Genomic DNA, 25,348 nt, shown 5'->3' on the forward strand with positions numbered 1-25,348 from the left:
TCATCACGTTCGACTCCGTCGGAGTTTGGTGTGATGGTGTGTGGTCAAGTCCGTTCGGTCGAAAAGTCCGCCAGAACTCCGTCGGAACTCCAGCGGAACTCCGGCGGAACTCCTTTGGAGGTCTGTCAGACTTAATTCCTCTCGTGTGTACGGGGCATAACAGTTCATCTGTGTGCTAGTCCGACGGACTAAAACCGACGCTAGGGCAGCTATTGGCTACTGGCTATGAAATTCCTTATTCTACGTCATCACGTTCAAATCCGTTGGACTTTTGGAGTGATCGTGTGTGGCCAAGTCCGTTCGTTTGAAATTCCAGCGGACCTCAGCTGCAAAGTCCGTCAGATTGTCCGGACCAAGTCTGTCAAAAAGTCTGGTCATGTGTACGCGGCATAGGAATGTGCGCCTAACGACAACTTGTTATAGTGTCTTGAAAAAGTATTCATGGGACAGCAGGCCGGAATTTTTTTTCAATAACTTTTGAAATAAGACAAGAAGACAAGTGTTTGGATAATAATGGCCGCGGTTGTTTATTATTGGTTTCAAAATGTTGTACATAACTCATCAAAACTCATCCAATAAACTTAAAGCTAGCCCAGTCACTACGGCTCAGGCAGCAACACAAAATCCCCAAAAGGGGCATGTAGTACATATCACAACAAAACTCATCCAATAAACTTAAAGCTAACCTAGTCACTACGGCTCAGGTAGCACATATTTGAACACTATAATTAAAAGTCTTAATAACTTGTCCCCCTTTGCTGTTATAATTCAGTATTATTATTATTAAATATTTTTTATTTTATTATTATTATTTTTTTTTTTTTGCAAAGGTGACTTACCACAACAACAACTGCGACAGAATAAATTAACATAACCATACAGAATTAAAATACAATTAAATACAAATTTATTTTATAGGGAGGGAGGGAGGGAGGGGAGAGAACACCACAGCTATTCTTCTGAGGCGAATGAGCCCCCTCAGCGGAACCCCCTTTTTATAACCCCAAGAAAACTGGTTTAAACCAGTTCTTCCCGGGCTTTTCACATGTCATGAAGAGAGGTCACCTGTACCCCTTCTCAAAACATGTGACTAACAGCTGTTTCCCCGCTGGCCACAGGCTCTGCGGGGGAACTTGAAACTGCTGATCCAGCCGCTCTCCCATGAGGAAAAGGGGGGGCAAGAAACTGCCCTCTCCCTTTTCCTGTCATGGGACAGCAAGCCGGAATTTTTTTTCAATAACTTTTGAAATAAGACAAGAAGACAAGTGTTTGGATAATAATGGCCGCGGTTGTTTATTATTGGTTTCAAAATGTTGTACATAACTCATCAAAACTCATCCAATAAACTTAAAGCTAGCCCAGTCACTACGGCTCAGGCAGCAACACAAAATCCCCAAAAGGGCAGGAGGACCTAAGGCCAACTTGCCCACAGAACCCCAACCCGCGGCCATCTCAACACAGTAACTTAAATTTACATTGAAAATATCCAAGCCAATATCAGACAGATGGATGCCATCCTGCCTGAAAAGGCCAGGGATACCCCCTTCCAGCTCAGTGTGCCTAAAGGATAGCATTCCCAATCTTGATGGCAACTTGGATACTGCCCTATTCACTCTCTTCCTGATTTTTTCAAAAGGACGTACAGAAGGATGAGAAAGCCAACTTATCCTCTGCACAATTTCTGAAAAAAACACTACTGAATTGGGACAACTGTATCCTCTGTAAATCATCCCTAATCTGAAAAATAAGGTCTAAAGTTTTAAAGTAACCAATATCATTACCACCTAGATGAATAATTAAGATATCCGGAGAGGGAAAATGAAGAAGAAGCTGAGAAATAAAAGAATTTAGGTCTGGCCATAACATTCCCTTCTTTCCACACCAAAAAATCTTAAATTTAGAAGCATCCAATCCTAAATTGCAAGTATAAACTCGCTGCTGAGCTCTCAAATTCGCCCAATAAATGAAGGAGTGTCCAATCATCCACACAATGCGAGTGTTACCTGAAATAAATCATAGCATTGCGTTAGGACGAATATAAAGCAAGTACCTATCTGACTTCCATCTACCAATTCGCTTAATAGATCTAACATCAAAACCCAGTCTAGCGGCCTCTGTTCCTGCTCCAATCCGAAAAGAATACGACATCAAATGTTCTTGATCTAAATTTAAGGCCTGTAAACAGCTCCTAAAAACGCATAAGGCTCCATGCACACTGAAGCTGATAAACTGCAGTTTATTGGAGTTTGGGCGTTTTTTGTAAAAGCCCATAAACTCCACTCTATGTTAGTCTATGTGTCCATGCACACATGGAAGTTTTTCAGCTTTAATGAGCAGTGGAGTTTATGGGCTTTTTTCTGAACGCCAGAAATTCGCGCTCAAAGTGCCGTTTTTCAGCAGCAAAAAACGACAAACGCTCATTAACGCTCATTAACGCTCATTAACGCTCGTTCATTAGTGTTCGGCATTCTATTTTCCAATGCATTGTGGGATTTTTGGAGTGTCCTCTGTGTATTTTTATAAAAAACGCCCATTAACGCTAACGCTGTAAAACGCTCATTAACGCTCATTAACGCTAGTATAAAACGCTGTTAAAAGCAGGTTTTTCAACCAGCGTTTTCTGCCAGCAATCTGGCGTCCAGAAATAGCTTTTTTGAGCTTCAGTGTGCATGGAGCCTAAGAACTGATATTTAGTAAGGGGTAACCCTGATTCATGAATAAAAAACTTGGAAAACCCAAAAGGCCTAATTGAATAATATTGACGTATTAGAGCCACCGGGCAAATGCTAGTACTCATACACATATCTAAAGTTAACCAATTACCTTTACCTACCTGATCCGTTTTGGATCTGCTAATTAAAATTTTTAATGAACTTTCAAAAATAACAACTTCAGACATGTGTATGTGAACCAGCTCAGATACCCTAAGCGCCGCAAAAAACATGACCGAAAAGGCTGCCCGAAAAAGAACCGATTCAAACTGAGAAAAACAAATTTTATCCGTCACGGAGCAAAGCTGACCCAGCACTAGAGGAGTGATGGGCTTCCTTGAATCAGGCCTAAAATTATTCCTTTTGTAACCTTTTAAAGCTTGTTTTATAGAGAAATACTGCATGCAAGATGGCATGTTATTTAGTTTCAAGAAAAAAGAAATTCCTGGCAAAGTTTTATGTATGTATGACCAAGAATAAGTTTGTTCAAACAAAGAACCAAGAAACTTTTTTTTTTTTTTTAATTCTTTATTTATCGATTTTTATCAAACAATCACATTTCTTACAAAATTCATCCTTTTTACATTGTCGCCAATAAAAATCCCTTTTATACCCCCCCTCCCCCCCCTCCCCCCCTCCCCCTCTCACTCGATCCTTCCCTTATAACCATTCCTTAACATTCGAGTAGCTTCCAATAATTATCAGTTTTTTTAAATTGTAACCAATGCCTCCACTTATTCAGATACCTCTCCTCTGAACTTTCTGACTTAGAGATCATGGCTTCAATATTTCTTATCTTTTCCAGTCTCTCTACCCATTCCTTCATTGTGGGGGGATCTTGACTTTTCCATTTCCGTGGAATCAAAGCTTTAGCAGCGTTCAACAGACAAGGGGTCAGGGACCGACCATACGCTTCATCTCTATCTTCTGTGCTATGAAATAAGCACACCCATGGGTCACTCCTGATCCTTTCACCTGTTACACTTAAACTTGCTTCTATTATTTTCCCCCAGTATGCTTGTATTTTAGGGCACTCCCACCATAAGTGAGCAAAAGACCCTACCGCCGAACAACCTCTCCAACACCCAATGGGGTTTTCCTTACTAATCTTATTTCCTTGCTGTGGGGTTATATACCACCTAGTCAGGAGTTTATAGGACATTTCCCTTGTTTGTGAGTCTGTTGCTACCGTATACGTACGTCTCAGTATTTTGTTTCTTTGTTCATCATTGCATAAAGGGCCTATTTCCCTTTCCCATTTCCCCAGGTACTCAGGATATTTATTTTCCGTTTCCTCTATCAGGATTTTGTATATTTTTGCTATCCTTTTTTCCAGGCTATGCCGGTTCACTAGTAATTTTTCTAGAGGCCTCAACTTCTCCTTTCCCCTCAATGTATGCGGCAAGGCCTGGGCAAAATGAGATAACTGTGAGTGTCTCCATTTATCTAAAGGCTTGTGTCCCCATTTCCCAATAATTTCTTCATATGTGCATAATCTATCACCTACCGTGACCTCGTGTAATCTAATACTATCTTTCCCAGCCCACCTACTGAAATATATGTACTCTTCCTGTCCTGGTCTAAAAAAAAAATTATCCAACAATGGAATTAGTGGAGAATTATGTGTCCAACCATATCTCTTATTTATTGTGTCCCACACCCACAGTGCATTTTTCGTCAGTGTACTTGTGTTTGCCGCTAACTCTCTAGTTTTTGCTGGTATCCATATTAATTCTCCTATATTCTTTGTGCTTAAATTAATTTCTAATGCCCCGTACACACGAGAGGACTTATGTCCGACAGACTTCCAAAGGAGTTCCGCCGGAGTTCCGACGGAGTTCTGACAGACTTTTCGGCCGAACGGACTTGGCCACACACGATCATACTAAACTCCGACGGATTCGAACGTGATGACGTACGACCCGACTCGAATAAGGAAGTTCATAGCCAGTAGCCAATAGCTGCCCTAGCGTCGGTTTTAGTCCGTCGGTGTAGCATACACACGAGCGGAGTTTTCGAAGGGGACCGGGTCCGGCGGAGTTCCGTCGGGAAAATTTGAAGCATGCTTCATTTCTAAAGTCCGTCAGACTTTTGCGAAGCTAAAGTCCGTTGCAGCCCACACACGATCGGATAGTCTGACGGACTCGGTCTGACGGACTTTGGATGTTGAAAAGTCCGCTCGTGTGTACGGGGCATAATTCTGCCCAGTCCTTGCCTTCCTTGTTATATATCCAATCCGTAATGCGGGATACCATGATAGCCTCATAATACTTTTTAAGATCGGGTAGGGCCAACCCCCCTCTCTCTTTACGTCTAGATAGGATATGCATTGCTACCCTCGCTGCCTTCCCCCTCCATATAAATCTTCCAATCATAGTTTTAAGTTTATTTAAATACGCTGGGGATAACAGGATAGGAATCATTTGGCAGGTGTAAGTGAATATCGGTAAGATGAACATCTTTATAACATCTATTCTTCCCGTCCACGAAAGGGCTCTATATTGAATCTTACTCAGTTGCTGCTTAATTTTATTAAGAAGGGGGATATAGTTAGCCTCGAACAAACCTCCCATTTTTACCGTCAAATTAATTCCAAGATACCCTAATTCTTTAAAGCACCATCTAAACGGTAACTTCCCCTGCAACGCCTTCTGTTCAACTATCGGTAGATTTAAGTTTAGTATCTCCGACTTCGCCATATTCACTTTGAAATTTGAGACCTTCCCAAATTCCATAAGTTCTTTCATGACTACCGGGATAGAGATCCTTGGGTTAGCCATATACAGTAAGAGGTCATCGGCGAAACATGCTATCTTATACTCCCTACCCATTACTTTTATTCCTTGGATATCTTGGTTTCTCCTAATGGCTGCCAGAAGGGGTTCTAACACCATTATGAAAAGAAGCGGTGAGAGGGGGCATCCCTGCCGCGTCCCATTAAATAATTCAAGGGGGCGGGACAGGGATCCATTGATTCTTATCCTGGCTTTGGGATGGTCGTACAGAGCTTCTATCCTTTTTCTCATCCTTTCACCTAATCCAAAGTATCTTAGTACCTCAAACAGGAAGCCCCAGCCGACCCTGTCAAATGCTTTTTCAGCATCAATCAACACCAGAACGGTAGGGGCTCCCTGTCTGATCGCCTCCTGCATCAACACAATAGTTTTCAGAACGTTATCTCTCCCCTCTCTCCCCTGAACGAAACCCACCTGATCTTTCTGGATCAAATCCGGTACATAGGGCCTCAATCGTTCCGCAATAATTTTTGCAAACAGCTTTATATCCGAATTCAAGAGGGATATTGGTCTATAGCTTTCAACTGCCATGGAGTCTTTTGCCTCCTTCAAAATTAATGCTATATGTGCCAGCATTGTTTCATCTCTAAATTCCCCCCCCCCCCCCTCTCCTACCGCATTGAAGTACTCACATAATTTTGGCGCAAGTTGTTTTTGGAATTTCTTATAATATAAGATCGGGAACCCGTCCGGACCTGGACATCCTCCCACTGTTGTATTTTTAATTGCTCTTTCCACTCCCTCAATCGCAATTGGGGCTTCTATCGAGGCCGTTTCCTCTTGCGTTAGCTTGTGTAGATCTAGCCTCCTCAGGTATTCGCCTATTTCCTCTCGGGTCGCACCCCCCCCCCCCATGTTCAATATTGTAGAGAGCACTAAAGTACGCCTGGAAGGTGTCCATTATCTTTTCCGGGATAGTTTGTACTTCTCCCTTCTTATCTCTTACCTTTGGGATAAAAGTTCTATTTTTTTTTTTCCTTTACCTTCCTGGCCAACCATTTTCCTGATTTATTCCCCCAAAGATATCTCTCCTTTTCTAGCATGTGATAGGCAGCTTTCCTCTCTTGCTCCAGACATTCTTCTAACTCACTCTTTATTTTTTTCAACTCCTGACTCTCCGGGTTTCCCTCCGTCCTTCTACTTTGTTCCTCTCTCTGTATTTCCTCATACAGCAGTCGCTTCCTTCTCTCCCTCTCTTTTTTCTTTCCCGCCCCAATCCCAATTAGTATACCTCTCATTACGACTTTATGTGACTCCCACAGTATTGAGATAGAGACTTCCGGGGTATTATTTAACCTAAAAAATTGTTCCATTTCCTGTTCAATCCTATTTATTGATTCCTTATCTTGTAACAATAATTCATTGAGCCTCCAGCTTGTCCCCGGCTCACGCACTCCCCCCATCTCCAACTGGATCGCCACTGGCGCATGGTCAGAAACCGTTATTGATTTTATTTCAGCCTTCCTCAGAGCTGATAGGAGATGGTACTCTAAGAAAATGTAATCAATTCTAGAGAAAGAGCTGTGTACCTGGGAGAAGCAGGTATAGTCTTTATCCCTTGGGTGTAATGCCCTCCAAGCATCCTGGAGTTGAAAACCTGCTAAAGCTTTAACCAACTTCCTCTGTTTGACCCTAGGTGGCCCACTTCCTGTCTCCCTAACGTCCTCCTTCTTCGCGTCCATGTTCCAATTAAGGTCGCCTGCTAAGATCAGGTTCCCTTCCTTAAAATCTTCTATCTTTTTTAGCAGTTTGCCTAAAAATTTATCAGCGTTCTTATTCGGAGCATAGACATTAACAATTGTACATTTCATGTTTGATAACATCCCTTTTACACACAAATATCTCCCCTCTGGGTCCACTAGACGCTTTTCTAGCTCAAATCTTGTTGCTTTACCAAAACAAATCGCCACTCCTCTAGAGTAAGCGGAGGGAGAATCCCCGTATATCCACACCGGGAAGTCCACTGTGTTAATCTTTATACCTGAAGTGTGTGTTATGTGTGTCTCCTGGAGACACACCACACTTGCTCCCATGTACCTTAATTCATCATTAATCCTAAATCTTTTCCTTTTTGTGTTTAAACCCCTTACATTATAAGTAACCACATTCAGTACTTCCATATTTTGGTTGCAAATTGAAAAAGGTTAATTTCCTCTCTTTCTGACGCGTCCAGTGGTCCCAGCTACCTCTAGTCCTACTGACTCTAAGGAAGGATCGAGTGAGAGCCCCAAGAAAACCATTCCCACCGGTCCGTCCGTAAGACCCGAGCGCCTGAGCAGTGCGCCGCGCTCCATGCGGCGTGAGGTGAGGGGGAGCGAGGGAGAGCGGGGAGGACACGGAGGAACGAGCTACAAGGCCACGCCCCCTACGTCATGACGCTATCACGCCCCCCCCCCCAGACTACAATGGGCAGAACCAAGAAACTTTAATAACAGTATTTCAGACACCGAACCCAACGGTTCACCTAACTTGTTTAAAAATTCTTGATACATAAACCAAGCAGACTGATATCCTGCCCAAGTAGAAGGTGCCAAAGAATTGATAATAGAGACAGAAATGGGCCTTAGATCAGGTCCCATAAATTGATTGGACAGGAGTGTCCCACTTGATCCGCCTCCGGAATTAGCTTGAAAAAACGCTCCATCTGTGAACGAGACAACGCATCCGCCAAATCATTGTCCTTACCTGGTACATGTACAGCCTTCAACCATATATTCAAACTTAAGCATTTAAATATCAGGTATCTCAAAAGGACAATGACTGGCGGAGACTTAGATGTTAAACAATTAATAGCATATATCACTCCTTTATTATCTGTTCATATCAAAATTCTTTTATTTTGGAAGAAAGCACCCCAAATTTCAAGTGCAATAATGATAGGAAATAGTTCCAAAACGACTATATTTTTAGTGTAACCCTTCATTACCCAAGAGACATGCCAGCGTTCAGCGCACCAATGCTTCTGCCAAATTGCGGCAAAGCCATGTGACCCTGCGGCATCAGTAAAGAGAAGGAAATCAGAATCAAGAATGAAATCCTTCTGCCACAAAGCCCTGCCATTGAAATGAGAAAGAAACTGCCACCAAACTAGCAAGTCCTCTTTTATATCACTGGATAAACGCACATGAGAAAAGGGAGACTTTAAACCAGAAATAGCGATGTAAAATCTCCTGGAAAATACCCTACCCACTGGCATGACCCTTGAAGCAAACGCCAGAAGGCCCAAAAGAGACTGTATCTCTTTCAAGCAGGCTTTTTTCTTCCTTACCAGTTTTAACAATAAAGAGCAAATTTTTTCAATTTTCTCTTCAGGTAACCTAAACTCCATTAATTCAGTATCAATAATAATACCTAGAAATTCCAGACAAGTGGAAGGCCATATAGTCTTCTCATGAGCCAATGGGATACCAAAATGGTTGCAAACCTCAAAAAATGTCTGTAATAAGTTAGCACAAATAAAAGAATCCTGAGGGCCTAAAAATAAAAAATCGTCTAGATAATGAATTAAAAATTGAGACCCGGAAACGGCAGAAACTACCCACTCTAAAAATGAAGAGAAAGACTCAAAATAAAAACAAGACAAGGAACAACCCATAGGTAAACATTTATCAAAATAAAAGTTACCATTAAAGAAAAAACCAAGGGAATTAAAAGATGAGGGATTAATGGGAAGTAAGCGAAAAGCTGACTTGACATCCGCCTTAGCTAAAATAGCTCCCTTCCCCAATATTCTCAATTTAACTAAAGCATCTTCAAAAGAAGCATATGAAACAGATGACATGCTCTCATCAATTTGGTCATTAAGGGAATCTCCTTTAGGAAAAGATAAGGGATGAATTAGTCTAAAAGAATTCTTTTCCTTTTTGGGCACTACACCCAAAGGGGAAATCCTGAAATTTTTAAACGGAGGGAAAGAAAAGGGGCCCGCCACCCTTCCTTCTGAGATTTCAAAATTAACCTTATCTAATACTACCTGGGGAAATTTAGATACCGATTTCAAATTCTTAACTAAAGTACAACCTTGACCCTGAAAGGAAGGCAATAAAAAACCATCCCTAAAACCTTCAATGAGAAGATGTGCTTTCAACTTGTCTGGATACACCTGAAGCCACGGGGCATTTTTGCTATACTCACTGGTGTGTGTGCGCTTTTTGAAAAATTTCCAGCTTGCAAATTTGCTGCTGAAATTTTTTTGAAACATTTTGAAACTGAGTGCGCTCCAGCACAAAAGGCGCATTCATGCTTGTATTTACATGAATTGGGCCATTTACACTGACTATCATTGAAGTTGAAACAAATTCCTCTTTTGTAACCGGACATGTGTTGAACTGTTGGTGCTGAAACCGGCCTAGCCACTGTTGGCCTCTGTGGCAGAAAAAGATTCAGCCAAAGGCCCACATCCTTAGCTCCCCAGTGCAATCTGGGATGAACTGATAATTTCTGACGAAATGCTTCATCATAATTAAACCACGCCACTCCACCAAAATTTTTATATGCCTCAATTATAATATCTAAATGCTAAAATAAACCCGTACTTTTCTCAGGTGATTTTTCACAAAGCACACTTGCAAAAATACAAAATGCTTGCAACCAATTATTGAGGTTTTTTGCTATAGGTCTGCGTCTATCATCATCCTCTTTCTTCTCTGACTTATTAATGAAATCTTTAGAGGAAGGGAGAAGAGACAAAATATCCAAAAATTCCCCTCGCCAAATTTTTTCCTTAACAACTGGAGATAAATGATAACCTAACGGAGAAATATCACAGGGCATGGATTCCTTTAAACACATTTCTGGAAAGTTCTGTGACCTAGCATTGCTATAAGAAATATTACTAAATTGTTCTAAATGAATTGGTAAATCCTGGGTGCCATTAGCATTAACGCCACTAGGTGGCGACCAAACTCCCATAGCTGAAACATCAGAAGCTAAAACATTATTAATAGCTGGCTGACAAATCGACTTTTGACTGGCTAATTCCTTAGACACCTTTGTTAATAAATCCACAACACTATTCAATAAAACATTAACAGAAGGATCAGTCATACCTGTATTACCTTGTTGTAAAGCAGGCTCACTATCAGGCCCTGCTTCACTGATATTCAGCATTGACGGTTGCCTAGGAGATGCTTGACGCTGAGGAGAGGGAGACCACTCCCTCAGAGAGGTTGCTCCGCCTCCCGTACCGCCTTCGACCCTGCCCACCGCTTCAGTCAATGGAGCTCTTCCGCTCAGCTGGCCGCTCCGCCTACCCGCTCCAAGCCTTCCCCCGCCCGCCTGCCCTCTGCTATGGTCCTGAGAAGGACCAGCTCTTTTATGTACAGCAGGGCGCGTCAAGGTAGGAGAATAGCTCCGGTGGGGGTTGCGCTTTCGTTTCGCCGCCCCATTCGACCGGCCTGGGGCGGCGCTTCCTTGTTGACGCGACGTCTCTTCCTCCACACCTTCGGCATCCTCTTCACCCCGCAGCGACATCTCCCTGGCTTCCACCGCTGGCCGCTCTCTTCCTCTCTCCTCCGGACCCGGATAGCTGACAGGCGGTGTAGCTCCCACCGGAGCCTCTTGAGACGCTGCGCGGGGTAATTCTAAGCACTGGCGAATCCAGGCTTCTCCGCCGTCCTCTCCCGCCTGCTCTATCAGTCGCCGAAGAAGGCTCATCTTCTGGCCACAGAAGAGGGTGTTTGTTCAGGGAATATTCCCAGAGAGAACACCACAGCTTTTCTTCTGAGGCGAATGAGCCCCCTCAGCGGAACCCCCTTTTTATAACCCCAAGAAAACTGGTTTAAACCAGTTCTTCCCGGGCTTTTCACATGTCATGAAGAGAGGTTACCTGTACCCCTTCTCAAAACATGTGACTAACAGCTGTTTCCCCGCTGGCCACAGGCTCTGCGGGGGAACTTGAAACTGCTGATCCAGCCGCTCTCCCATGAGGAAAAGGGGGGGCAAGAAACTGCCCTCTCCCTTTTCCTGTCATACTCCTTAAAATTGTCTGCATTTTGTCATGTTACAGCCAAAAACTTAAATGTATTTTATTGGGATTGTATGTGATAGACAAACACAAAGTGGCACATAATTGTGAAGTGAAAGGAAAATGACAAAGGTTTTTTTTTTTACAAATACCGTAAATATCTGAAAAGTGTGGCTTTCATTTCTATTCAGCCCCCTTTACTCTGATACCCCTAACTAAAATCTAGCTGAACCAATTGCCTTGAGAAGTCACCTAATTAGTAATTAGAGTCCACCTGTAATTTAATCTCAGTATAAATACAGATGTTCTGTGAAGCCCTCAGAGGTTTGTTAGACAATCTTAGTGAACAAACAGCACCACGAAGGCCAAGGAACACACCAGACAGGTCAGGGATTGAGAAGAAGCTTAAAACAGGGTTATGTTATAAAAAAATCTCCCAAGCTCTGAACATCTTACAGAGCCCTGTTCAATCGATCATCAGAAAATGGAAAGAGCATGGCACAACTGCAAACCTACCAAGACATGGCTGTTCACCTAAACTGACAGGCCAGGCAATGAGGAGAATTAATCAGAGAAGCAGCCGAGAGGCCCATGGTAATTCTTGAGGAGCTGCAGAGATCCACAGCTCATGTGGGAGAATTTGTCCACAGGACAACAATTAGCCGTACACTCCACAAACCTGGCCTTTATGGAAGAGTGGCAGGAAGAAAGCCATTGTTGAAAGAAAGCCATAAGAAGTCCCTTTTGCAGTTTGCGAGAAGCCATGTGGGGGACACAGCTCATATGTGCAAGAAGGTGCTCTAGTTAGGTGTGACCAAAATTGAACTTTTTGGCCTAAGAGCAAAACACTATGTGTGGCGGAAAACTAACACTGCACTTAACCCTGAACTCACCATCCATCCCCATCGTGAAAAAAGGTGGTGGCAGCATCATTTTATGGGTATGCTTTTCATCAGCAGGAACAGAGAAGCTGGTCAAAGTTGATGGCAATATAGATGGAGCCAAATATAGGGCAATCTTAGCAGAAAACCTGTTTGAGTCTGCAAAAGACATGAGACTGGGGCAGAGGTTCATCTTCCAGCAGGACAACAACCCTAAATATACAGCCAGATCTACAATGGAATGGTTTAGATGAAAAGCATATTCACGTGTTAGAATGGCCCAGTCAAAGTCCAGACCTAAATCCAATTGAATCTGTGTAAAGACTTGAAAATTGTTGTTCACAAATGCTCTCCATCCAATCTGACTGAGCTTGAGCTATTTTGCAAAGAAGAATGGGCAAAAATGTCACTCCCTAGATGTGCAAAGCTGGTAGAGGCATACCCAAAAAGACTTGCAGCTGTAATTGCAGCGAAAGGTGGTTCTACAAAGTATTGACTCAGGGAGGCTGAATATAAATGCATGCCACCCTTTTCACATATTTATTTGTAAAAAAATAAAAAGTAAACATTTATCATTTTCCTTCAACTTCACAATTATGTGAATTAATATTGTAGATCTGCAAAAGGCTGGAGTGGGCTACAAAACCATCTGCAAGAGGCTTGATGTAAAGGAGACAATCGGAGCAATTATTCCCAAATGTAAAAAATATAAATGTAGTGGATGACATTTGGGATCAAATGTCATACGCATGTAAATTTAGTTTTTGGCCTCAGAACACTAAAGGTTCTGAGGGTTAATTGTGTAGGTAGGCCTTAACACCAGTCTGGCCAGGCTGTGTTTGGAAGTTCTGCCTGGTCATGTGAACGGTGAGGTGCACAGGACAGGCCAGAACCAGGTCTGGTTGGATGTTTGGGTATGACCTTCTCTGAGCCAATCAGTGGGAGTGCCGGGGCCCCGCTGAGGAGTCTGGGTACTTAAGGGGGTGTGGGTCATGTGTTCAAGGTTCCGGAGTTCTTTGTGAGACCCGTGTGGTCTGGTCTGGTTCCAGGAACGGGGAAGCCCCGTGAGGGGTCCCAGTCACGGGGTGTTCGACACCCCGTAAAATGCTCCTGTCGGTGGCCCCTGATAGACCTCTCTGGTCTGTGGTAGGGATCCATCTGTTCCCGAGTCTCGGACCTGGCAGGTGCAGTAACTGAGGCAGGATTGAAAGTGTCCGGGTGTGCTCTCGGCTTGGAGGGACACCGCAGCTTGTGAAAGTGACCGGGGGAGGACTCTTTGGAGGGGGGCCGGCAAGTGGCTTCCTGAGAAGTGCCTGATTACTGAGTTGAGAAGGACATTGACAAATTCACACTTTTCCTGTACCATTGAGGAGCTGGGAAACGTTCCAGGTACAGCGGAAAAAGGTTCCTGTTCACCCTTAGTTGATTGTTCAAGTTTGAGTCAACATGCTGACTGCCATGATCTCTGGCTAGAGATCTGTTCAGCCTAGAAGTACCCAGCTGCGAGTGGCTACTCTCTGGGTGGAAATAGAGACTTTGCTAGACCTGCACTTCAAGGTTCCTGAGTTCTTCACCCGTGCCCTCTGTTCCCTAAGAGACTGTGTTATTTGAAAGTTCTTACTGCAAAATAAAGCTCTTGAAAAAGGACTTCATCTGTGTCAGTGTGCAAATCGTTGGGTATCAACCCTGGGAACCCCTAGAAGTGGAAGAGCAGGCCAAGAGAACGTAACTGGTAAGCCCACAAAGTCAAGGCTGCCCTGCAACAGGTTATGGCCGCTACATAAAATAACTATCAATCGCCCTCAATCTGGAGCTCCATGCAAGATTTTGCCTCTTGAGGTAAGGATTATCATAAGAAAAGTGAGGGATCAGCTAACAACTACACGGGAGGAGCTTGTGAAGGAGATGAGACCAACGGCTCTATAAAAAAAGGTTGATTCACAGTGTATGGGCTTCAGCAACTGTGTATAATGAGGCCTTAAGGTGATTCTAAACCTTATTTTTTTTTTTTATAATAAACATGTTATAGTCATCTGCTCTGAGCAAGGGCTTTCAAGTCAACAACCCTGATCCTTCTCTTATAGAGTGCCTCGCCTGCACTCTTGGCTCCTAGTCTTCAACAAGTGCTCACCATAGGAATGGAGGCACTCATGCAGGCTCAATCCTGAGCCCTGCTGCCTACATCTATAGACACAGACAGCAGCCCCACCCTGCCCTCTGTTCCCTCATCATATGATTTGGTGGACAGCACCAGAAGCCATGCTGTTATCAATCTGTCCTAAGAGGAGGGAGGTTCTTGGGCACAGTGCTGGATCAAGATCGGGCTCAAGTAAAGATAAAGGGGGGGGGGCTAGGGTTGTTCCTACACACAGATTTTTTACCTTAATGCAGAGAATGCATCAGGGTAAAAAAAAAACTTAAAGTGTGACTTTGCTGGTAACCCCTCTCGATTATGCAGTTAGTAACTATAATGTGTGCGTTTTTTTTATTATTAATGTGTTAAATACCTTTTCTCACACTGCAACTGTTCGGTCACATGATCCCCCTCCAAACATCTTCCTTAATTTATGCAGAGCAGCAGGAGGGGCTGAGATTCCCCTGTGATGGCAGAAGGCCAGCAGAGGGAAGTCACGTGATGGCACAATGCCAGTGTGGGAAAAGGTATTTAGCTTTTTCATTTAACAAAACACACACACTATAGTTAGTAACTGCACAATGCAGAGGGGATACAAATATTTCTGCTGCATATTACAGCTGAATAGCGGTGGGAGGGGCAGGAAGTAGAGCCGCTCTCACTCTGACAGGCAGGGAGGGAGAGGGAAAGAGGAGAGATTCACAGCAGAGAGCGAGATGATGGAGGCACGTAAACTGACCATGGTATTATGGCTCAGCAGCCATGATTATCATGGTCAGCACAGACTTGGGGCCACAAGAACAGGCAGGATCAACCGGGTATATTACAACATAGGAAGGGAAAAATTACATGGCACAAGCATTGTGCTATGGATCATTTCCTAAAGCAACAGAATATTTATTTTAGGATTACAGCTAGTTTAAGGCTTTAGAACCACTTTAAGATTAAATAAAATATTTGTCATGAAGCTACAATGGATTCAGAGCATGTAGGTGATAAAAGAAGATTAGGTCTGTAGATCGTTTATAACAGAAAATGGGACAGGCACGCCGTGTACACATGTACAAAAACAAATGTGATCATTTTATTAAAAATGAAAACCCCTTAGCTCAGTGGGATGGTTCCGTGTAATTTTACAGAATGATCCTCACCTCCCATAATACCTCTGTGAATAGTGACCGGACCCCTTCCCCATTGTTTGCAGTACTCTGAAATTAAGTCCAACTATAAAACTACAGAAGAGGATCCTTTTATTTTATAGTGGGGACACAAATTCAGTGCCAGATTTCAGCAGCTGCTTGTGCTTCAAGAGAAATCTGGAAATGATAAAGCACACATACAGCCCAGGAGCTCTGGAAGCAGAGAACTCTTCTGCAATATTACATAGAAGAGTTAGGAAAAAAAGAATACAAAAAATGTTTTTATCAAAGAGGTCCTAAAGATATCCCTATCTTACAGACAGAGAGGCAAAGAAAATAGGCAGCACAGTTGTAAAATAATAAGGTCGTGCATGTTTAGACCAAGAACTCTGCACAAGGGGAATATGAGCTTTTCTTTGGAATGAATGGCGTTCATGGTGCACATGTTAAGAAGTGCACTGGCTGAATGGGAGGATTTTGTGTAAGATGGCATTTAGCGCTGGCCAAGCCCAACAGCGAAAATCTTGGTGAAGTGAAGTTAGGAATAATTATATACAGTACATGTTCAAAAATCTTGAAAGAAGATGTTCATTTGGGTCATTGTCATGCTGAAAGATGAAGTTCCTCTTCATGTTCAGCTTTCTAGCAGTCGCCTGAAGGTTTTGTCTCAATATTGACTGGTATTTGGAACTGTTCATAATTCCCTCTACCTTGACTAAGGCCCCTGTTTCAACTGAAGAAAAAAAGCCCCAAAGCATGATGCTTCCACCACCATGCTTCACTGTGGGTATGGTTTTTGTTTTGGTGATGTACAGTGTTGTTTTTTCGACAAACATATCTTTTGAAATTATGGGCAAAAATTTCAACCTTGGTTTAATCAGACCATAATACATTTTTCCACACGCTTTTGGGAGACTTCAGATGGGTTTTTTCAAAATGTATCTGGGATTGGATATTTTTCTTGACACTCTACCCCATAGCTCAGACATATGAAGAATACGGGAGATTGTTGTCACGTGTACCACACAGACAGTACTCGCCAGATATTCCTGCAGTTCCTTTAATGTTACTGTAGGCCTCTTGGCAGCTTCCCTGACCAGTTTTCTTCTCGTATTTTCATCAATTTTGGAGGGACATCCAGTTCTTGGTAATGTCATTGTTGTGCCATATTTTCTCCACTTGATGATGACTGTCTTCACTTGTTCCATGGTATATCTAATGCCTTCGAAATTCTTTTGTACCCTTTTCCTGACTGATACCCTTTAACAATCAATTCCTCTGATGCTTTGGAAGCTCTCAGATCATGGCTTGTGCTGTATGAGGCGACTAAGAAAATGTCAGGAAAGACCTACTAGAACAGCTGAACTTTATTTGGGGTTAATCAGAGGCACTGTAAATTATGGGAGATGTGTACTGACACCTATTTAACATTAGTTTGAATGTGATTGCTTAATTCTGAACACAGCTACATTCCCAGTTATAATAGGGTGTGCACACTTATGAAACCACATTATTTTTTTTATTTTTTATTTTTTACTTCCTCCCCCCTAAAAGATTTCAGTTTATTTTTCAACTGAGTTGTAGTTTATAGGTCACATTAAAGGTGGAAAAAGTTCTGAAATGATTTATCTTTGTCTCACTTTTGTACATCACAGAAACCTAACATTTTAACAGGGGTGTGTAGACTTTTTATATCCACTGTAACTGTTGGTTAAAGGGACTGCATGCTAGGCCCCATTCACACTTGAGATTAACATCCTTGGTTCCTCTTAGAAGGTGTTTTTTTCTAGCATTTGTAGAGGCATTTTTCCAAGCGTTTTCAGGCTTTGTTTCTTTTTTAGTAGGCAAGAAAACATGAGTTATGGACATTTTTTGCCAGTCTACTGTGGTCAAAACATTCAGCTCTGCCCAAAAAGAAGCTCATGTACTTATTTTTCTTCCGTGATGAGCTTCAAGCAATTGTAAACTCAGGTGTGAACTGGCATTGTTGAATATAGTGGTAGTCTTATACCATGTACACACGAGCGGAATGTCCGACAGAAAAAGTCAGGCGGAAGCTTTTCATCGTATATTCCGATCGTGTGTATGCCTCATCGGACTTTTTGTTCTAAAAATCTGACGGACCTAGAAATAGAACATGTTCTAAATATTTCCGATGGAACCAATTCCTATCGGGAAAACCGCATGTGACTGGCTGTGTGCACTCACAGTTGGTCATTTTGGAGATACGTGTGCATACCACCCGGGGGCACGGAGCACAGAGATCGGGGACAAGGTTTGTCCCTCGGACAAGGCCCAGCCCTGATCAGGGTAAAGAGCCAATGAAATCAGGAAATTACTACCTAACGTGCAATGAAATTGGCTCTTTACCATATAACCGGCTGTGTCCAATCCCAGAGGTTCATAAATGTAAACAAGACACGGGCAACTGCCTGTTACCAGGTTCTCCTCCTCACACATCGATCCAGTGTGAGGAGGAGATTGCGGGAACAGTGAGTTACAGATTGCCCCTCCTGAATAAACCTCTGAGCTCATCAGAGTACCAGCCATCCTATCTGAGTACCTGTCTGTGAGCTTATCAGAGTACCTGTCATCCCATCTGGGGTACCTGTCCCGTGAGCTCATCAGGAGTACATGTCCCGTGAGCCCATCAGGAGTACCTGTCTGTGAGCCCAGCAATGCCTGTCGTGCAGCTCAGCAGTACCTGACGTGCAGTCAATTACTACCTGACGTGCAACCCATTACTACTAGACATGCAGCCCATTACTACCAGACATGCAACCCAGCAGTACCTGACATGCAGCCCAGCAGTACCTGACATGCAGCCCAGCAGTACCTGACGTGCAGCCCAGCAGTACCTGACGTGCAGCCCAGCAGTACCTGATGTGCAGCCCATCACTACCTGTCATGCAGCTAATCAGTGTCACCTGTCATACAGCCACCATGTCCAAAAAAGGTTTAAACTCCAGAAGAGACATATCAAATCCTAAGCCTGATTGATGAGTGCAGAGGGGAGCTCTCACCACCCCAGTACAATTTTGATTCCAGTTCCAATTTCAGTTCGGAATACAAGCCCATCGAAGGCAGTACATCGATATCCAAATTGGAGGAGGAAGCAGTCTGTCCTAATAGAAGACGGTCTGAGACCAGGCAGCTACCAGCAATGCCAGACACCCCAATGGCCAATCGGCAAATGCCAACAGTGCTAGACCCCAGCAGGAAAGGCCCAGTACAAACGGTGGAATTTCATGGCAGATCCAAAGAATTGGGACCCAAACCCATCTTCCGGGTGCCTTAACAAATCCATTGTGGCTGCCTTCTATCACAGCCAGGTGTGCAGGCCAAAAATGAAAGTTTTTCCGAAATAGATTTTTAAAATTTTCTGTGATGAGTTACTTAAAGGCATCGTGGACCAAACAAATCTATTTGCCCATCAATATATAGAGAACAATCCCAACTCAAGCTATGCCCGTCCTTTCGAATGGAGACACCCAACAGTGGAGGAGCTTAGATTGTTTTTAGGCCTTACGATCAACGCGGGGCTTAGAAAAGAAAACAAAGTGCATGCCTGGGTCTACCAACACCATCCATCACATGCCAATTTTTTCAGCTGTAAGGTCCAGGTCCCGCTATGACATGATAATGCGCTTCCTGCATTTCAGTGATAACTCGCAATGCACCCCCTCACCCCCCCAATCATTCCGACTTTGATAAATTGTATAAAATTTGCCCCTAATTGTTTTTTTTCTAAGAGGTTTGCCAAACTTTATATCCCTGACCAAAACATCTCTGTGGACGAATCCCTGGTCTATTTCACAGGTTGGCTGGGATTCAAGTAGTATATCGCCAGTAAGAGGGCCAGGTACGAATTGAAGCTCAACAAGCTCCACTGGATATGTTCAAGCCTTTAACATGTATGAAGGCAAAGACTCTCAGCTCCAGTTATAATAGGGTGTGCACACTTATGAAACCACATTATTATTTTTTTATTTTTTTTTTACTTCCTCCCCCCTAAAAGATTTCAGTTTATTTTTCAACTGAGTTGTAGTTTATAGGTCACATTAAAGGTGGAAAAAGTTCTGAAATGATTTATCTTTGTCTCACTTTTGTACATCACAGAAACCTAACATTTTAACAGGGGTGTGTAGACTTTTTATATCCACTGTAACTGTTGGTTAAATGGACTGCATGCTAGGCCCCATTCACACTTGAGATTAACATCCTTGGTTCCTCTTAGAAGGTGTTTTTTTCTAGCATTTGTAGAGGCATTTTTCCAAGCGTTTTCAGGCTTTGTTTCTTTTTTAGTAGGCAAGAAAACATGAGTTATGGACATTTTTTGCCAGTCTACTGCGGTCAAAACATTCAGCTCTGCCCAAAAAGAAGCTCATGTACTTATTTTTCTTCCGTGATGAGCTTCAAGCAATTGTAAACTCAGGTGTGAACTGGCATTGTTGAATATAGTGGTAGTCTTATACCATGTACACACGAGCGGAATGTCCGACAGAAAAAGTCAGGCGGAAGCTTTTCATCATATATTCCGATCGTGTGTATGCCTCATCGGACTTTTTGTTCTAAAAATCTGACGGACCTAGAAATAGAACATGTTCTAAATATTTCCGATGGAACCAATTCCTATCGGGAAAACCGCATGTGACTGGCTGTGTGCACTCACAGTTGGTCATTTTGGAGATACGTGTGCATACCACCCGGGGGCACGGAGCACAGAGATCGGGGACAAGGTTTGTCCCTCGGACAAGGCCCAGCCCTGATCAGGGTAAAGAGCCAATGAAATCAGGAAATTACTACCTAACGTGCAATGAAATTGGCTCTTTACCATATAACCGGCTGTGTCCAATCCCAGAGGTTCATAAATGTAAACAAGACACGGGCAACTGCCTGTTACCAGGTTCTCCTCCTCACACATCGATCCAGTGTGAGGAGGAGATTGCGGGAACAGTGAGTTACAGATTGTCCCTCCTGAATAAACCTCTGAGCTCATCAGAGTACCGGCCATCCTATCTGAGTACCTGTCTGTGAGCTTATCAGAGTACCTGTCATCCCATCTGGGGTACCTGTCCCGTGAGCCCATCAGGAGTACATGTCCCGTGAGCCCATCAGGAGTACCTGTCCCGTGAGCCCATCAGGAGTACCTGTCCCGTGAGCCCATCAGGAGTACCTGTCCCGTGAGCCCATCAGGAGTACCTGTCCCGTGAGCCCATCAGGAGTACCTGTCTGTGAGCCCAGCAATGCCTGTCGTGCAGCTCAGCAGTACCTGACGTGCAATCAATTACTACCTGACGTGCAACCCATTACTACTAGACATGCAGCCCATTACTACCAGACATGCAACCCAGCAGTACCTGACATGCAGCCCAGCAGTACCTGACATGCAGCCCAGCAGTACCTGACATGCAGCCCAGCAGTACCTGACATGCAGCCCAGCAGTACCTGACATGCAGCCCATCACTACCTGTCATGCAGCTAATCAGTGTCACCTGTCATACAGCCACCATGTCCAAAAAAGAAACCACTGAATGAACAACAACAAAAAACCTCCCATACTAAAAATTGGACAAGAAACAGTTCAGGTCCAATTCGATATTCAACCCCAAGGGGCTCATAGTTCTTAAACGATGGATCCACTGAGTTTCATTGCGATAAATCGCTCTTTTAAGATTACCCCCTCTCTTCTGTTAATACCACAGAAGGTAAGCCCACTTGGGTCCTTACCGTGGACCAACCTAAAATGTTTAGATAAACTATGATGTTTAAAACCCTTTTTAATTCTGTTGACATGTTCATGTATTCTGACTTCCAATGCTTGGATTTTGTTGATTTGTTGAATGTGATCATTATGTGGGTAATTCCATTGTTCTGGTGCTCTAGAGCCTTCAAAATGTAATAACTAGTCAGGAAATTAGATGTGTAATTTCTGCTACCCCGACCAATTAAGAAAAATTTGCTCCAGGATAGGGTACCAGCAGTGTGCATTTGGGGTGTGGGTTAGGGAGGGTAGGGGGTTTGGAAAAGGGAAAATGCTATTTGAATTTTGTATATTGTTTCCTTGTTTATAGCCGGTTTGTAACGGCGAATACCTTGAATGATTTGTAATGGTGTTATTCAGGTGTTGAAATTCAATAAAAAAGTAAATAATTTTTAAAAAAATGTCCACAGGCTGTGTAAAAGTCTCCCACATGTGGTATTGCCATACTCAGGACCAGTAGCAGAATGTATTTTGGGGTGCAATTTTTTCTATGTACATGATATATGCTAGAAAAATCGTATAAATTGACAAGTCTGTGAAAAAAAATGTGTTCTTATTTTCTTTACACATTTTCCAAAAACTTGTGGTGAAAAATGACATGTTCAAAAGACTCATTATGCCTTATAGAATATATGTTGCGTTGTTTTCTTTCCAATATCCAGTGCTGTTAAAAGTGTGATAGGTAGTAATGACATAGATGGGTCATTTATGCTCCTAGAACACCTGAAGGTGCTACTTGGATGTTGGGCCTCTGTATGTGGCCAGGATGTGGAAAAGTCTCAAACATGTGGTAACGCCATACTCGGGAGGAGTAGCAGAATGTGTTTTGGGGTGTAATTGCAAGTATGCATATTGTATGAAAAAAAATAAAAAATACCACCAAAAGAAAGCTCTATTTGTGTGAAAAAAATTATAAACGTAAGTATTGTTATTCAAAGTGTGAGAGCACTGAAAGCTGAAAATAGGTCTGGGAAGAAAGGGGGTGAAAGTGCCCAGTATTGAGGTGGTTAAACTCTCCCTTTAATTTTTTTTAATCACATTTATTCATATTACAAGCAATGTAAAGATCCCCTATAATAGAAAAAAGGTCCTCTACTTTTAAAAGCAAAAGATTAAAAAAAATAATCTTTTTGCTTTAACCACTTGCCAACCAGCCACAATACATTGCGGCAGGTCCTTGCCTGTTAAACTCGATGTTTGTTGGCCACCTGTGATTGCGGTGAGGAGAGGCAGAACAGGGATCTGCCTATGAAAACAAGGCAGATCCCTGTTCTGTTAGGGGACAACTCTGAGATCTGCTGTTTCAAGTGACCAGGAAAAGCGATCTCTGTTGTCCCAGGCAGCCCAGCCCCCAAACAGTTAGAACACACCTATGGGACACAGTTAACCCCTTGATTGCCCCTTGTGTTAACCCCTTCCCTGCCAGTGTAATTTATACATTGGTTGGTGCATTTTTATAGCACTGATCAATGTCACTGGTCCCCAAAAAGTGTCACTTGGGGACAGATTTGTCCGCTGCAATGTTGCAGTCCCGCTAAAAATAGCAGATCACAGCCATTACTAGTAAAAACATTAAAAAAAAAAATAAATGCCCACAAATCTATCCACTATTTCGTAGATGCTATAACTTTTGTGCAAACCAATCAATTTCCGCTTATTGTGATTTTTTTTACCAAAAATATGTAGCACAATACATATTGGCCTAAACTGATGAATACATTTTTTTTTTTTTTTTTTTTTGTATATGTATTATAGCAGAAAGTAACAAGATACTGCTTTTTAAAAAAAATTGTTGGTCTTTTTTTGTTTTTAATGCAAAAAATTAAAACCGCAGAGGTGATCGAATACCACTAGAAGAAAGCTCTATATGTGGCGAAAAAAGGGCATTCATTTTCTTTGGGTGCAACATTGCATGCCTGCGCAGTTGTCAGTTAAAGTGATGAAGTATTGTATCACAAAAAATGGCCTGGTTATTGGGGGTAAAAGCTTCCGGGGCTGAAGTGGTTAAAGTGGGTTTTAAACTTCAGTCATGGAATCTGAGCAAAGTACTGTACATATATCTGTTGTGTTTACTGATCTCTCTCCAAAGCTCTAATTGACGTTTCTCTCTGGTGCTTCTTTCTTCTGTTATCAGCATGAGTGTCGGGGAAACAACAATGAAATCCTTGGCAGAGCAGGCGCTATCGGTGCTTTTCTGTGTGTATGCGTCTTAGAATGGAAGTTCGGTGCATGTGGGTGCACAATAGAATGGGACGGCACAGTGGCATGTGCATAGCGTTATAGACACAATTCCCTCATGGACTATAAAAGGCTGCCTCTGATCTCCCCTCATTGCTGGATTGTCTTCAGCTCTTCCTGAGTTCCTGAACCTGCATCTGTTTCCTGTTTTCCCTGTTGTGACCCACTCTGATCTTCTCCTGTGATTGACCCTGGCTTGACTTAAGGACTTTGCTTCTATCTGAACCTGCCTGATCTCCTGTGCATGACCTTGGCTTGCCTTAAGGACTTTGCTGCCTCTGGACTTGTTTGATTAACCGCACTTGACCCTGGCTTGCCACACTAACCCCGCTTGCAGCAGTTGCAGATTAAGCTACAGTGCTGGATCCTCTGCCAGGGCTGGATTCTTAAGTGCGCTGTATCCAGTTACAGCTCTCTAAAGACTTCCCTCTACACCAGTCTCAAGTGGCTGTCAGTGATCATCTGTTCCAGTCTTCTACACCCTGCTGGCAACCCATGTTTCTTTGAGCAGTGTACCCTCTGTACCACCTCCAGGGGAATGCTGCGCTCGGTTGAAAGGGGAGCCTCTCTCAGCATCTTGGCCTCAGATAAGGTACAGTACATGACAATGAGTCACTTCTGAGAAGTTTTATTGGCACAGGAGATACATTTGTGTCAAGAAGGGGTGGGTAGGAGAGCTCAGAACAGAGCTTGTCTGTTCAGAACACAGTTCTGCTGTGTGAAGGGGGGTGTGTTCTTTTCCTCCAATCAGCTCTCACACACTGTAACTGCAGCCTCTCCGCCCCTCCTCTGTGCTCCTGACAGACGAAGAAAGAACTTCAAGCTTTTCTGCCTTTTTGAAGGGGTGTAGAGAAGAGAAGATTACAGATAAAAAAAGTAAAACCTATGTAGGAGGATTTATTTCATCTCTGTGTATCATCAACGTTTGCAACCACTTAAAAAAAAAATGTTTACTTTCACCCTGGGAAATGACGTAATGACATTGATCTGGTCTCTGTCTGCCATTGTGACCAGCCCCGCGCACCGTTGGTTCATCTCTCGGGCATGCAGGTGAAAACAGTAAGTTCGAGAAACACAAGCTATCAACGGGTGGAGGGGGGCAGCTAATGAGCCACTCGGATCGCTTTCATAAGAAAGCCAGCTGACAAAAAAAATACCGGGGTTATGGCTGATAGCCCTGGTACATCACTGGCAAATTGCAACCTATTTATACTGTACGTATTGCAGTGGTTTTAATTTAGAATGAATGGTGAAGGATTAGAACTTCTGTCAGGTTTTTATTGTTGTTTCTGTCCCCATTAGGGAAAACTGTCCAACACGCCCCACTGGTACTGGTCACCATTGAAAGGCTAAAAATAAGGGAAAATTCCAAATTTTTGGATGTCACCAGAACAAAAATAAAAGGGAAATCTCCCAGTTGGGACTCGATCCAATGAAAACGAATGCCGCATACACACGACCAGACTTTTCGACGGACTTGGTCCGGCGGACAATCCGATGGACTTTACAGCTGAGGTCCGCCGGACTTTCAAACAAACAGACTTGGCCACACACAATCACTCCAAAAGTCCAACATATTAGAACATGATGACGTAGAATAAGGAAGTTCATAGCCAGTAGCCAATAGCTGCCCTAGCGTCGGTTTTAATCCGTCGGACTAGCACACAGACAAATGGATTGTCTGCTAAAAGCCGAGTCCAGAGGACAAATTTGAATTTTGA

The sequence above is a fragment of the Lithobates pipiens genome, unplaced genomic scaffold (assembly GCF_037356315.1).
Source record: "Lithobates pipiens isolate NorthernLeopardFrog02 unplaced genomic scaffold, aLitPip1_a1.2 Scaffold_25, whole genome shotgun sequence".
In the NCBI taxonomy this organism is placed as follows: domain Eukaryota; kingdom Metazoa; phylum Chordata; class Amphibia; order Anura; family Ranidae; genus Lithobates; species Lithobates pipiens.